Source organism: Carlito syrichta, unplaced genomic scaffold, assembly GCF_000164805.1.
Source record: "Carlito syrichta isolate Samal-C Ts95f unplaced genomic scaffold, Tarsius_syrichta-2.0.1 Scaffold301930, whole genome shotgun sequence".
NCBI lineage: Eukaryota > Metazoa > Chordata > Mammalia > Primates > Tarsiidae > Carlito > Carlito syrichta.
Window position 1 is genome coordinate 14,529 of NW_007246026.1, and position 16,277 is coordinate 30,805.

The following is a 16,277-nucleotide window of genomic DNA, read 5'->3' on the forward strand; positions in this document are numbered from 1 at the left end:
TAAAAAACTTTAACTGGTGGCACCCGTATTCCCAAATACTTAAGAGGCTGAGGTGGGAGGATCACCTGAGCCCAGGAATTCAAGGTTGCAGTGAGCCATGATCTCACCACTGCACTCCAGCCTGAGAGACAGAGTGAGATCCTAACTCAAAAAAAGAAGTTCTTTTCTGTATAAATCACCAAGTTTCAAGTATTCTGTTATAAGTAAGAGAAAACAAACTAAGGCAGATGCCATTAACAGAAGGATGGGGCCTGTAACAATACCGGAGTGAGGCAGCATCTTCCTAGTGTCTGTACAGTGCTAGAAGTGGTGGGAAGGCTTTCCAGTGGAAATGATATTTGATCTGAGGGTTTAAGCCTGAGTAGGAGTTCACCAGCAAAAATAAAAGTGGGATAGGTGCTTGCTAGAGACACCTGTGACCTTCGCAAATCCAACAACCACACTGGAGGGGACAAAGAAGAAGAAGCTTCTGGAAGGTGCTAGAAGAGAGAGGACCTCTGACTGTTCTTTTGCCTAATGATTCATGGAAAACAATGGGAAAGAGCAAGTTAAATACAATTTCAGGACATGTAAGGGGACCTAGGTTCCTACTGACCCCATATGGCTACAAAAAGGAATGAGAGAGGAGAAAAAAAGCCAGAGTTCCAAATTTCTAAGCCAAAGCTACTACCCCAGTTGCAGGAAGAAGAGCCACAAGAGACAGCCAATGAAACAAAAAATTGGTTCTTTGAAAAGATAAACAAAATTGATAGATCACTACCTAGATTAATTAAGAAACAAAGAGAGAAAATTCAAATTAGCTCAATCAGAAATGAAAATGGAGCCATCACAACCAATGCAATGGAAATTCAAAGGAAAATCCAAGACTATTATGAACACCTTTATACAAACAATCTTGACAATCTAGAGGAAGTAGATAAATTCTTGAAAATGTATAATCCTCCCAACCTCTAATTAGAAAGAAATAGAAACCCTGAACAGACCAATAATGAGTAGTAAGATTGAAACAGTAATTAGAAGTCTCCCAACAACAATAAAAAGCCCACAACCTGATGGATTCACAGCTGAATTCTACCAGACCCTCAAAGAAGAACTGGTACCAATTATACTGAAGCTATTTCACAAGCTTGAAAAGGAAAAAATCCTCCCTAACTCATTCTACCAAGACAGTATCACTCTGATACAAAACCAGGAAAAGACACACACACACACACACACAAAGAAAACAACAAACCAATATCCCTTATAAACATAGACATGAAAATCCTTGACAAAATATTAGCAAACCAAACTCAACAGCACATAAAAAAAAATAATAATAATACACTATAACCAAGTGATTTTTATTCCAGGAATGCAACATATGCAAGTCAATAACCATGATCCATTAAATAAACAAAATTAAAAACAAAAATAATACAATCATTTCCATAAATGCCGAAAAAGCATTTGATAAAATCCAACATCACTTCATGGTTAAAAATCCTCAGCAAAATAGGCATAGCAGAACATTCCTCAAGATAATAAAGGCCATATACAAATAAACCCACAGTCAATGTTATTCTAAACCGAGAAAAATTGAATGCATCCCCACGCAGAACTAGAGCAAGGCAAGGATGTCCACTTTCACCCCTACTAGTCAACAGAGTACTAGTAATCCTAATCAGAGCGATCCGGTAAGAAAAATAAATGAAGGTATCCAAAATTGAAAAGAAGAAATCAAACTATCTCTGTGTACCAGAGATATGATCTTATACTTAGGGAATCTTATAGACTTCTCCAAAAGTCTGCTGGACCTGATAAATAAATTTGGTAAAGTTTCAGAATACAAAAATCAATACACACAAATCAGTAGCACTGCTATACATCAACAGCAATCACACTGAGAATCAAATCAAGAACTCAATTTCGTTTATAATAGCAGCCAAAAAGCAAAAATACTTAGGAATACATTTAACTAAGGAAGTGAAAGATCTTTACAAGGAGAACTACAAAACTCTGGAGAAAGGAACTATAGCAAACAGAAACAAATGGTGAAACATCCCATGCTCATGGATTGGAAGAATCAACATTGTTAAACTGACCATATTACTCAAAGTAATCTATGGATCCAATGCAACCCCTATCAAACTACCAACATCATTTTTCACAGAATTAGGGAAAAAATACTAAAATTCATGTGGAACCAATAAAGAGCGAGGATAGCCAAGGCAGTCCTTAGTTAAAAGAACAAAACTGGAGGCATCACATTACCTGACATATCGCATTATCAAAACAGCATGGTACTGGTACAGGAGCATACATATGGACCCATGGAACAGAATAGAGAATCCAGAAATAAACCCACGTACCTACAACCAACTGATCTTGACAAGGCAGACAAAAACATACACCAGAAAAAGGACACCCTATTGAACAAATGATGCTGGGAAAATTGGATAGCTACATGCAGAAAAATGAAACTTGATCCCTATCTCTCCCTATACATAAAAATTAACTCAAGATGAATTGAAGACTTAAATGTCAGACCTGAAACCATAAAAATCATAAAAGAAAACCTAGAAAAAACTCTTCTGGACATTGGTCTAGGCAAAGAATTGATGGCTAAAACCCCAAAAGCAAGTACAACAAAAACAAAAATAAACAAGTGGGATTTAAATAAACTAAAAAACTCTTACACAGCAAAATAAATAATCAACAGAGCAAATAGGCAACCTTCAACATGGGAGAAGATATTCACAAACTATATATCTGATAAAGAACTAATATCCAGAATCTACAAAGAATTCAAACAAATCAGGAAAAAAAGTAAATAACCCCATTAAAAAGTGGGCAAATGACACGAATAGACATTTCTCAAAAGAAGATATACAAATAACCAACAAACATAAAATATGCTCAACAACACTCATCATAAGGGAAATGCAAATTAAAACCACAATGAGATACCACCTTACATCAGTCAGAATGGTCATCAATAAAAAAATCAAAAAACAATAGATGCTGGCATGGATGCAGAGAAAAGGAAATGCTTATACACTATTGGTGGGAGTGTAAATTAATACAACCTCTGTGGAAAGCTATCAGGTGATTTCTCAAACTATCAGGTGATTTCTAAAAGTAGATCTACCATTCGATCCAACCATCCCACTACTAGGTCTCTACCCAAAAGAACAGAGATCATCTTGTGAAAACGACACCTGCACCCACATGTTCACTGAAGCACAATTCACAATAGCAAAGATATGGAATCAACCTAAATGCCCATCAACTGGTCAGTGGATAATGAAAATGTGGTATATGTACACTGTGGAATACTATTCAGTTATATACAAGAATGAAATGTCTTTTGCAGCCACTTGGATGGAATTGGAGAACATCATCCTAAGTAAACTAACTCAGGAACAGAAAACCAAACACCACATGTTCTCACCTGTAAGTGGGAGCTAAACTGAGGATCATCAAAGACATAGGGAATGGTATAATGGACACTGGAGACTCAGAAGGAGGAGGGGGTAAGGAGTGGAAGGACAAAAAAATCACCTATCTGGTACAATGTGCACAGGTACCTCCCAAAGCGAATGAGATCATATATATATACATATATATACACAGACACACACACACACACACACATACATATACATACATATGCATGTATGTATATGTATATACGAAATGAAATTTTTTTTTTTTTATTTTGAGGTGGAGTCTCACTCTGTCGCCCAGACTGGAGTGCAGTAGCCGCTCCCGGTCACTGCAGCCTCGACCTGCTGGGCTCCAGCGATCCTTCCACCTCAGCCTTCCTACTAGCCGGAATTACAGGCATGCGCTGCCACGCCCAGCTAATATTTTGATTTTATTGTAGAGCTGAAGTCTCACCTGCCCAGGTGGGTCTCGAACCCGCGGGCTCGGGTAATCCACTCACCTCAACCTCCCAAAGGCGCGGGATTACAGGCTGAGCCACCGAGCCCGGCTGAAATGAATTTTTTAAAAGAGATTATTTTAAATACACAACTCTGTTCATATTATTCCTCACCCCAAAGAATCTTTGTTTCTGGTAAGGAAAGATCTCCCTCCCCCCATTCCCTCCCATTGCTCTTTTGTTCCATTTTGGTAGCGCTCCCACTACTACTACCAGTGCCTAGCACAGGGTCCTCTACCTACCAGGTGTTCATTAAATGTTCACAAATCAATTCTTGATTTCAAAACTAGGCAAATGAGATGTGTTTAACGGGAAGGATAGTTAAATTGCTTTTTCCTTTTGTGTGATCCCCAATTGGTTATTTCTATAGGTAAAAGTCCATATAATGAAATCCTATCTCATGACTAAAAATAATTTATATTTATATTCTTTAAAAAACTTTTATAACATTTTAGGTTTTAAAAAATCAGGTTACAGATGGTATATGCAATATGATACCACTTTGTAAAAAATAAAATGGGCACATGTGTTAAAAGTAATCTAGAAATATAAATACAGAGGTGTTCACAAGATTATCTTTGAGTGGAGAGATAATGAGAGTTTTTCTTCTCTATAGATTATCTATATTTTCCAGTTTTTATATAATGTGCAAGGCTTTTAAAAAAATTATTGTAAGTCTAAATAAATAATTCATTTCACTATCGCCCACTGAAAATTACCAAAATTCCCTGACCTGGCTCTAATGTACATTCTCCGAGACCTAGTCCATTCACCTCCCAGCTTCCTCTCTTCCCACACCTCCGCACAACATGCTCCCAGCCAAACTGAGTTGTTCATTCCTACCTCGTGCCTCTGCACCTCTGTTCAGTTGGATCTGGAATGTTATAATCACCTGCCAAACACTAACCACTCTCTATTGCCTTGGCATAGAAACATGGGATATGCTATGGACAGTCAAAAGCAGATTATATACATATATGTTCACATACATAAATGTGTACATCCGTGTGCTCAGACTAACATCTTGTTAAGGATGGCTATTTTGAAGGAATAAGATTACAGGCTGGGCAGACTTTTATTTTCATCTCTAAATTATTTTGTATAATTTGTATAAAAAGAACTTGACAAACGCCTACCATTTTAGAAAGATTGAGATTTTTCCTTTTTTTGTATAAATTTGAGCAGTGCAGTTTTTTACATGGATGTGTTGGACAGTGGTAAAGTCTGGGCTTTTGGTTAACCATCACCTGAATGGTGTATATTTTACCTGTTAAGTAATTTTTCATCCCTCACCCCCCTACTCTTCAACCCATCTGAGTCTCCATTGTCTATTATTCTTCACTCTATGTCCACGTGTACGCATAATATAGCTCCCAATTATAAGTGAGAATATGCAGTATTTGGCTTTCTGTTTCTGAGTTATTTCACTTAACATAATGGCCTCCAGTTCCACGTTGCTGTGAAAGAAATGGTTTTATTCTTTCTATGACTGAATAGTATTCCTGTGTGTGTGTGTGTGCGTGTGTGTGTGTGCGTGTGTGTGTGTGTGTGTGTGTGTGTGTGTGTGTGTATACCACATTTTCTTTATCTGGAGATTGAAATTTGCTTTAAAAATTTTTACCAGTTCTTCATAGGCCTGTTTTGTAAAACCATCCCCAAAAGCTGCAAGGAATTTCTGTCGCAGCGTAGCAATTTGAACTTCTTTTGTGGCACTCTTACTCTCTCTCTCCCTCTCTCTCTCTCTCTCACATGCTCACTCATGGAATAAATAAACAAATAGTGCAAAAGACACTCGATTTGAAAGCGTTCTGAATGATTTGAAATTTGCATTTTGATGGATTATTTTCATTGAGGGAATAAAGAATTTTAAATCTGAAAGTACTCTAGGCTGGATATCCACTTGAGGGTATGATACAACATTGAAATTGCTGTTTCACATTTATAGATTTCCATTTTTTAGAACACAGGAAAATTGCACTTCCCTCTTCCATTAAAGTCAGGCAACACCATGTGACTGTTTTAACCAATGAAATACAAGTGGAGGAAATGTGTCACACCAGGTACAAGCATGTAACAGCCAGCACACAATTTCCCAAGCTCCTGTCTTCTGCTTGTGTTGAGATGGCAGCATTGTAGGACGGCAGTATTTCCTTGAGCCTGGGTTACTGCATACCCATGATGAGCAAAGCTCCCATGCCAACATCTACTAGATGTAGAAAATAAGGGAGAAATAACTTTTGCTGTAATTAACCCTGACAGAGATTAAGGTGTTGTTTGCTACTGCAGCATCACTTAGCCTAATCTAACACAGAAAGCATATTAGAGGGAATAAAGATTTAAACTCTTTTCTTATCTTATTTATTTCAGAGTCAAAGTCTAGCTCTGTTGCACAGGCTGAAATGCAGTGGTGTGGTCATAGCTCACTACAGCCTTGAATTCCTGGGCTCAAGTGATCCTTCCACCTCAGCGTCCTAAGCAGCTGGGGCTACAGGCATGCACCACCATGCGCAGCTAACTTGTTAATTTTTTACAGAGACAGGATCTCGCAATGGTGCCCAGTTGGTCTGGAACTCCTAGTCTCAAGCCATCCTCCCACCTCAGGTTCCCAAAGTGCTGGGATTACAAATATGAGCCATTGTGCTTGGCCTGGATTTAAGCACTTTTAAAGTATTAGTAATAGAAATGAATTTAGACCCTGCTATGGGCAAATGAATTTAGACTACCTATAGACAGCTAAGACAATAAATTGAGACTCTGCTATAGGTAAAACTGTTATTCTATAATGCTATTTGGACAACTCATTATAGGTCACAGAGATTCTCAAATTCCTTCTTTTTTTTTTTTTTTTTTTGAGTTGGAGTCTCACTCTGTTGCCCAGACTGGAGTGCAGTGGCCGCTCCCAGCCACCGCAGCCTCGACCTGCTGGGCTCTGGCGATCCTTCCGCCTCAGCCTTCCAAGTAGCTGGAACTACAGGCATGCGCTACCACGCCCGGCTAATTTTTTGAGTTATTGTAGAGATGAGGTCTCGCCTGCCCAGGTGGGTCTCGAACCCGCGGGCTCAGGCAATCCACTCACCTCAGCCTCCCAAAGGCGCGGGATTACAGGCTGAGCCACCGAGGCCGGCTTCAAATTCCTTCTTTGATGGAAAGCATTGCTTCCTCCTTGAGCTGAATGTATCTTCATACATTCAGCAGGGAGAGGTCAGGTGACAGCACAATACTGACCACTTTGAGATGCAGCAACTGACTGTTCAGTTCACTAGGGGTCCCATAATGGAAATGACAGCTCCAAAGTTAATGATGGATAGAAGACTGAAAATGCATCAAAAAGCAGAAAACAGCCTTTTGCTCTTGGTAGGAATGATGTAGAGGGCCTTCTGCTTGCAGAAGCCTAAGATGCCAGTAAAAGGGTTAGGACAAGCCAACCACCACATACACAAACACGTACACACACTCACTACATGGATTTTAAAGCTGACAAAGGCAGGCCTAAGGCCTGGCGGGTCTAAACTTGCCCCAGAATAAGAGCAACTAGAGATTGTGTCCCTGAAAATGCCTACAAATGACACTTGAAATAAAAATGACTTGGGTTCTTACACCAAAATATTTTCTTTTCTTTGGCTCCTTATCTCTAACCTTTGACCACAGCTAAATGATCAGATCCAGGAAAGCAGCAAAAGTCAAAGAAATAAAGTGCAGAAACTACTTGACCAACAGTGGGTGGGGTTTTCCATTTAGACTCTACCTTCAACTTCTGAAAAATATCCTCTTGGAAAAAGCATTACTCATGAAAATGAAGACAGGGTGTTTTCCTCCGTGGAGTATTTCCTGCCTTAGAAAGTCACTACTCCTCTTTCCAGTCCAGAGAGATAGTCTCACAAGAAAGTGGATTTAGTTGCTTAATCCTGGTTGAGTGAATTCTGTTTTCTCAATAAAATAATATGAATAATTTGGAATAGTATATTCCCTGAATGCCCATATTTCTGTAGCCTGTGATTAAAAATTAGAAATAAGCCAGGTGCAGTGGCTCATGCTTGTACTCCCAGCACTTTGGGAGGCCAAGGTGAGAGGATGACCTAAGCTCAGAAGTTTGAGACCAGCTTGGGCAGCATAGCGAGACTTCATCTCTACAATAAATATATTTTTAAAAATTTAGCTGGGCTTGGTGGCTTATGCCTCTAGTCCCAGGTACTTGGAAGGCTGAGGTGGAAGGATCACCTGAGCCCAGCAGGTCGAGGCTGGGGTGGCTGTGAGCGTGCTGCTGCACTCCAGCCTGGGCTACAGAGTGAGACTCCAGCTCAAAACAAAACAAAAACATTAGAAATGAAAAATATCAAGGTTCTGTGGCTCCATAAGTTCATATAAATATAGCAGGCTCTTGCAGAGTGTCTCCCAGAGGAAGAATCCCCAAAGGGGTGTTTTTCATAAACTCATGAACTAATCTGTCTTTAGCGCTAGCCAGGACAGCTACTGTAAGCTCCAACTGCTGTCTGGTGCTGGTCAGAAGGAGACTCCAATCACTATCTCCTCAGGGTCAGTTTGCTCCTGCCAAAAATTGTTGCGAGGTCACATTCACCCCTAATAGGATGATTGGGCCCAGAGTTTTACAGAGCTCTGTTTAACAACTGTTTATACTCAGATCTCTTCTTGGCTCCAGGATGCTCTCTTATTTCCAGAGTGATTGCTTTGGGGAAGTTTCTCATAGCTTGAAACTAGAATTCATCAATATTTGTGACTGATACGTGTGACATGCCAAACTCCTTTTTTCTCAGGGTGAATCCTCTTTGAGGGGTGAAGGTTGCCATTAATCCCCTTGTAACCTGGCTTCTATATGCTCTGGTTCATTAACCAGGTCTGTGAGTGTCTGAACCCCGACTGTGAACAGAAAGTTCTTCAGTCTCACAGTAATTCAACAGAGGCAAACGAATACTTGTGTGGAGGGGAGTGGCCTAGTTCTACTGGCTAGGCTTCTTTGAGGTGGGGATATGGGGATGGGCCGTCTCAGCTCTAGTCCAATAAGCCAGCTGGTTGTGTAATGCTTTACAAAGCACTTCTACAGTTTGATATACACAAAACCCCTGTGAAATGGATAGGACAGACACCATTATCTCTGTTTTATGATTAGAAAGCCAAGGCAAAGAGAAATTTAGTGATTTTCCTAAACTGATGGAACTACCTAGACTTGATGCCTGGTCTCCAACTCCAAGTTTAGGTACATGGAAAGTGCAGTACAGTGTGCTGGAAAACACACACGGTGTGCTGGAGTCTCACTGTGTGCTTGGATTCCTGGCTCTGCAACTGACTGTGTGAACTTGGGTAAGTTACCTGATTTCTCTATGCTTCAGTTTCCTCCTCTATAAAGTGAGAATAACAGTATTACCTACCTCATAAATATTGTGGGTTAAATGGGAAAATACAGAAAAAGCAAATAGCCTGATACATTAGTAAACACTAGAAAGAGTTAGCTATAAAATATTGCTAATATTTTTATTTATTGCCATGCCACACTCAATGCTTTTCCCTAACAAAAAGAGCTTGGATCAGAGATACTGGATGACTGCAAGCAACTTTTTACCCTTTAATTATATGATTTTAAAAGGACAAATTCCTGTGTGTTCTTAATAGAAACAATGGTACACCAGATAGAAAAATGGTACACCAGATAGAAACAATAAAATAAACTGTGATTAATTCCAGTTTTTATCAGTCTGTTTAAGGAGACTGTAAAGTTGCTTTAAAATGGGCGACTGAGTGAGACTCCAACTAAAAAAAATAAATAAAATAAAATGGTAGCAGGAGTCTAATCCCAAAGCACAACATATGAGAATGTGATATGAAAATGTCAGGACCAAAATTTGCTGAGCAAGCTCTTTTTTGATTAACGGTAGTAATGAAAGTAGATGAGAATGGAATCATTTTCTAATAAGGCAGATCATTCTGTTCTACAATCATTATGCATTAAAAAACTGTTTCTGCTTTCCCCTAATGTTTGATGATCTGAAAGTGTTTTTATTTCATCTTCATTTTTAATAATAGCTTTATTGAGCTGTAATTCACATACTATACATATAGTATACAATTCAGCGGTTTTTAGTTATCTTCAGAGTTGTGCAACCAGCACCACTAATTTCAGAACATTTTTATTACCCTGAAACCCCATGCACATCAGCAGTCACTCCCCATTCCTCTCTCCCCTTAGTTCCTGGAAACTAATGGTTTCCTTTCTGTTCATATAAATGTGCCTATTCTGAATGTTTCCTATAAATGGAATCATGCAATATGTAGCTTTTTGTGTTCAGCTCTTTCTCTTAGCTCAATGTTTTCAAAGTGTACCTGTATTGTAGCATGTATCAGTACTTTATTCCTTTTTTGTTGCTGAATAATATTCTATCGTATGGATATGTCGCATTTTTATACATTAAAAGATATCTGCATTGCTTCCACTTTGGGGTCATTATGAATAATGCTGCTATGAACATTTGTGTAGGTATGTTATTGATTCTTTTTTATGACCTGGGTGGGGAATCGCTGAATCATATGGTGACTCTATGTTTAAGATTTTGAGGAACTGTAAGACTATTTTCCAAAGTTTCTGTACCATTTTACATTTCCGTCAGCAATGTATGAGGATTCTAACTTCCTCACATCCTCATTATTAGATAGACACTTATTTTGTCTATCATTTTATATTTTAGCCATCAGGGTGAATGTGTATTATTACTGCGTTGTAGTTTTTATTTGAATTTTCTTGATGACTAATGATATTGAACATCTTTTCATGCACTTATTGGCTATTCATATATTTTTTTTAGTGAAATGTCTATTCAATCAGTCTGGGTTATCTTTTTATCATATTTGTATATTTATATCATTGAGTCTTTATATATTCTGTACACCAGGTTCCTTGTCTGGTATGTTTTGCAAATATTTTTTCCCATTCTTTGAGTTGTTTTCTCACTTTCTTGATGGTGTCCTTTGAAGTAAACTGGTTTTAATTTTGATGAAGTCTATTTTTTCTTATGTTGCTTGTGCTTTTGGTGTCATATCTAAGCAATCCTTATCCGATCCAAGGACAAGACGATTTATTTTTTTCTTCTATAAGTTTTAAACTCTTAGCTCTTACATTTAAGTCACTGACCCATTTTGAGTTAATTTTTTAAATATGATGTGAATAGGAGTCCAGCTTCATTGTTTTGCATGTAGATATGCAATTGTTTCAACACAATTTATTAGAAAGGCTATTATTTCCTCCGTTGAATTGTAGTGTCACTCTTATCAAAATTGAAATGACCATAAATGTAAGGGTTTATTTTTGAACTCTCAATGCTATTTCATTGAACTGTATATCTAGCCTTATATTTGTACTACACTGTCTTAATTACTGTAGCTTTGTGGAAAGTTTGAAGTCAGAAAGTATGAGTCCTCCAACTTTGTATATCTTTTTCAAGGTTATTTTGGCTATTTTAGGTCCCATGAATTTTCATATGAATTTAGGATCATGTGATGGTTAATTTTGTATGTAAAATTGGGCCGCAGGGTGTGTAAAAATCTAGTTAAACATCATTCTGCATATGTTTATAAGGATGTTTCTGGATAAGATTAACGTTTGAATCAGTAGACTGTGTAATGCAGATTTCCCTCCCCATTGTGGGTGAGTCTCATCCAGTCTGTTAAAAGCCCGAATAGAATAAAAAGTCCAAGTAGGAAAAATTCACTCTTTCTGACTGTCTTCAAGCTAGAACGTTGATTTTCTCCTGCCTTTCGACTTGGACTTGGACTAAAACTTATAAATGTGTCTCTAATTCTCAGGTTTTCAAACTTGTACTAGAGCTATGCCATCGGCTCCCCTGGGTCTCCAGCTTGCCAGCTGTAGATCTTGAAACATCTCAGCCTCTAGAATTCATGTTTCATACTGGTTCTGTTTGTCTGGGGAATCCTGGCTATTACAGATAGGTTTGTCAACTTCTGACAAAAGAAAACCAGCTGAGATCTTGATAGAGACTACATTGAATCTGTATTCATCATCATTTATGAAGAATATCATCTCTGATTGGTAGTAATTGTTTTATTTTTTGTTTTGTCCCCCAGAAATTAAAAGCTATTCTTTTCTTATTTTATGGCTTTCACTATTTTTATTGAAAAGACAATTATCAATCTTATAGTCATTTGAAAGTAGGTTTTCTTTTTTCTGATTGTTTCTAAAATTACATTTTTGCCTTTCATTTTCAGCAATCTTATTATGATGTGCCTAAGATGTTGGGTTTTTTTGTATTTTGACTGCTTGGGGCTTAGGGGATTAAAAATTTGTGTTCTTATTCCTTTTATCACCTTTTTAAAAATTCCTGCCTGAGCCCAGGGATTTGAGACCAGTCAGGGCAACTTGGCAAGACCTCATCTCTACAACAAATAAAAAAATTAGCTGAGTATGGTGGCGCATGCCTGTGGTTCCAGCTACTTGGAATCCTGAGGCAGAAGGACCACCTGAGCCTAGCAGGTTAAGCCTGCTGAGGCCGTAAGCGTTACACTGCACTTCAGCCTGGGCAACAGAATGAGACTCTGACTCAAAAAATAAATAAAATAAAAATAATATCCCAATTATTAGCACTAGAAATATTTTTTCTGTCCTACATTTTCTCTTGCCTCTTTTTCAAGGACCTCAATTACATGTATATTGGACTTCTTCAGTGTGTTTTCTGTGTCTTTTATACAATTTTCTATATTTTGTATTCCCTTATCCCTCCATTTTTTAACTTTGGATATTTTCTTTTACCTATCTTCCAGTCTACTAATTCTTTCTTTCTTTTCTTTTGTTTTTGTTTTTTTTTTGAAAGCAGTATTTATTGAGAGGACAGAAAAGCTTCCACAGTGGGAGGGGACCCAAAGAGGTTGCCACCACTAATTCTTTCTTTATCTACATCTAATAATCTCTGTTAAACTTCATCCACTGAATTCTAATTTTTGTATTGTCTTTTCAGTCCCAGAATTGCAAATAAGTTATTTTTATAGTTCCAATTCTCTGCTGAAATATTCAGTCTTATCTTTTATTTCCTTGCATATATTTATTATCGCTGCTTTAAAATCTGTCTGATACTCCAATATCTGCATTTTTATATGTCTGTTTCTATTGCCTGCTGTTTTTCTTTGATTTGTGCCACATTATTTTGTCTCCTCATATGTTGGTTATTTCTATTTGAGTTCCAGTCACTGTATTTAAATAATAATTATGATAATTTTAAGCTTAGAATAATATTATCTTTCTCTCATGTGAATTTACATTTTCTTCTAGAAGGAGACTAGGGTATTGGCAATCCCATATTACCTTGATCTAAATCACAGACTGAGATGACCTAGAGCTGATTTTTGTTGTGATTGTTGTCCCTCATATGGCCAGTGTATTTATGAATTACTGTTACTTAGGGTGTAGTACTTTGAGATTTTGACCCAAACGAAGCAAGGAGTTTACCAGGGCCCTCTTAAACAGGCTCTGAGCCTTAATTTTTGTTCCCTCATTCCTGTAATTTTGTAAAAAGTACACAACTTCTCAGTCTCCCAACCGTACACCAACTTTTGTAAATTTAGATTACTACCCCGGGGGAAAGCAGCCCCCAATTCTGGGCTCAGTTCTCTGGGTTTTCATCTCCCAAATATTGGCCCTGTAGTTGTGCCTGTCTTGTTACCTCTCCAATATCTTTAGATTTTTTTCATGTTTCTTGATTTTTCTGATTCTTCCAGAATGATGCTCAGTGAAAAGTTTTATTTAAAGGCCAACAGCTGTTCCTTCCTTCCAGCAGAACAGACAAAGAAGAAACCACTCCACATATTAACCACCTCCCTAACAGCTCCAGAAAAATCACTGATCTCTGCCATTGGTAGGAAAGACATGCCTACTGTGCAGAGAATATGTGGATTCAGTGAGAGAACCTAGACAAAGTACTTTGAAAGTTTTGTAATGACCATGTTTCCCTCTTTGTTCCCACCTCTAGAAGGCTCAAAGCCAAATTTTTATCTTTCTAGTACTTTTGCTTCAGAATCTTATGGTATGTCCTTTGTGGAAAAGTCAGCTCAACTTATTGTATTGTCTACATTCTAAGTGTTTCATATATTTTCTTGTTTTATTGCATGTATCTTTGTAAGTCTCCCTAAATCACCTTCATAGGAGATGACACATAAAGTAAATGAAATAATTTAAATAAATGTATTTTGAATTAATATATGTTATACATGTGATGGGAAATACTGATATTAGCACAGGATTGAGTCACTTCCCAGGGCTGGCAAGACTTCGGGATCCCTTGTCTTCTCATGTCACTCATCAACATCCTTGTTCATCCTTCAGGGTTCAGTCCAGGGATCCATCTTTCAAAAGATTTTCCTTGGCCTTCCCACATGTACGTCTTTCCTTAATTATAGTGGGCCTTATATTGCTGGACATTGACTTGCCCTACCAACTCTCTCTCTTTTTTTTTTGAGTTGGAATCTCACTCTGTCGCCCAGACTGGAGTGCTGTGGCCACTCCCGGCCACTGCAGCCTCGACTTGCTGGGCTCCAGCGATCCTTCCACCTCAGCCTTCCAAGTAGCTGGAACTACAGGCGCGCGCTACCACACCCAGATGATTTTTTTTGATTTCTTGTAGAGATGAGGTCTCGCCAAGTTGCCCAGGCGGGTCTCGAACCCACGGGCTCAGGTAATCCACTCACCCCAGCCTCCCAAAGTGCGGGATTACAGGCTGAGCCACCGAGCCCGGCTCTACCAACTCCCTTAAGCACCTGTAACATCTACCTTTCCTAGAAGAGAAATTGCCTTGAGCTGAATTATTTTTAACAGATTTTCTGAGCTATATTTGGTGTGTAATAAACTGGACATATTTAAAGTGCACAGTTTAATAAGTTTTGACATATGTATGCACCTTTAAAACCTTCACCATCAAGATAATTAACATATCCACCACAGTTCATTTATCCATTTATTTGTTGATGGGCATTAAGATTGCCTCAAATTGTTGGCTATTAAAAATAAAGCTGACTGGGTACAGTGGTTCATGCCTATAATCCCAGCACTTTGGGAGGCCAAGACAGGAGTATTGCTTGAACCCAAGAGTTTGAGACCAGCCTGGGCAGCATAGTGAGACCTCATCTGTAAAACTAACTAGCTAACTAAATAAATAATTTTTGTAAAAGTTGACATGAACATTGATGTACAAATCTTTGTATGTACATCTACTTTTTCTTTTTCTCTTGGATGATTACATAGGAGTAGTATGGTTGAGTTGTATGGCAGATATTTGTTTAACTTTTTAAGAAACCACCAAACTTTTTCCATTCTCATCAGTGGTATAAAACAGTTTTAATTCCTCCACACCCTCCTCGACACTTAGTATGTCAATCTTTTTAATTTTAGCCATTTTAACAGGTGTGATATATTATCTTTTTGTGACTTTAACTTACATTTATGTAGTGACTAATGATGTTGAACATGTTTTTATGAGTTGTATTGGGGGCATCTATTTATCTTCTTTGGTGTCTATTCAAATCTTTTGCTCATATTTTCTTGTTTATTCTGCTGTTGTGTTTTTTTGTTTGTTTCTTTGAGTCGGAGTCTCATTCTTTTGCCCAGGCTGAAGTGCAGTGGCGCAATCAGACTCCTAGGTTCAAGTGATCTTCTTGCCTCAGCCTCCCAAGTAGCTGGGACTCCAGGCACACAACACCACACTTGGCTAATTTTTTTTTTTTTTTTTGTATTGGCAGGGTCTTGCTATGTTGCCCAGGCTGATCTTGAATTACTGAGATAAAACAATCCTCCCAACCTCAGTCTCCCAAAGTGCTGGGATTACAGGTATGAGCCACCACATCCAGCCATGCTCATGTTTTAAATTGCATTGTTTTCTTATCATTGGGTTCTGAATATTCTTTATATTTTATAGACACAAATTTTTTGATCATATATAGAATTTTAAAATATTTTCTCCCAGACTCTGGATTACCTTTTCATTTTCTTATGTGTCTTTTGAAAAAGAGAAGTTTTTAAATTTGATGAAGTCCAATTTATCAATTTGTTCTTTTATTTGTGCTTTTGGTGGCGTATCTAAGAAGTCTTTGACTAACTCAGTCACAAAGGTTTTCAAAACTCCTTATAGTTGTACATTTAGATCTATGGCATATTTTAAGTCAAGTTTTAGTACGAAGTGAGGTATAAATTCAAGGTTTTGTTTTTGTTTGGATATCTAATTATTATGGTACCATCTTTTGAAAATAGTTTATTTTCACTGAATTGCTTTTGTACCCTTTTCAAAAACTGATTGTCCATATATCTGTGGGTCTTTGGATTTTCTGTTTTGTTTTGTTGATCTATTTG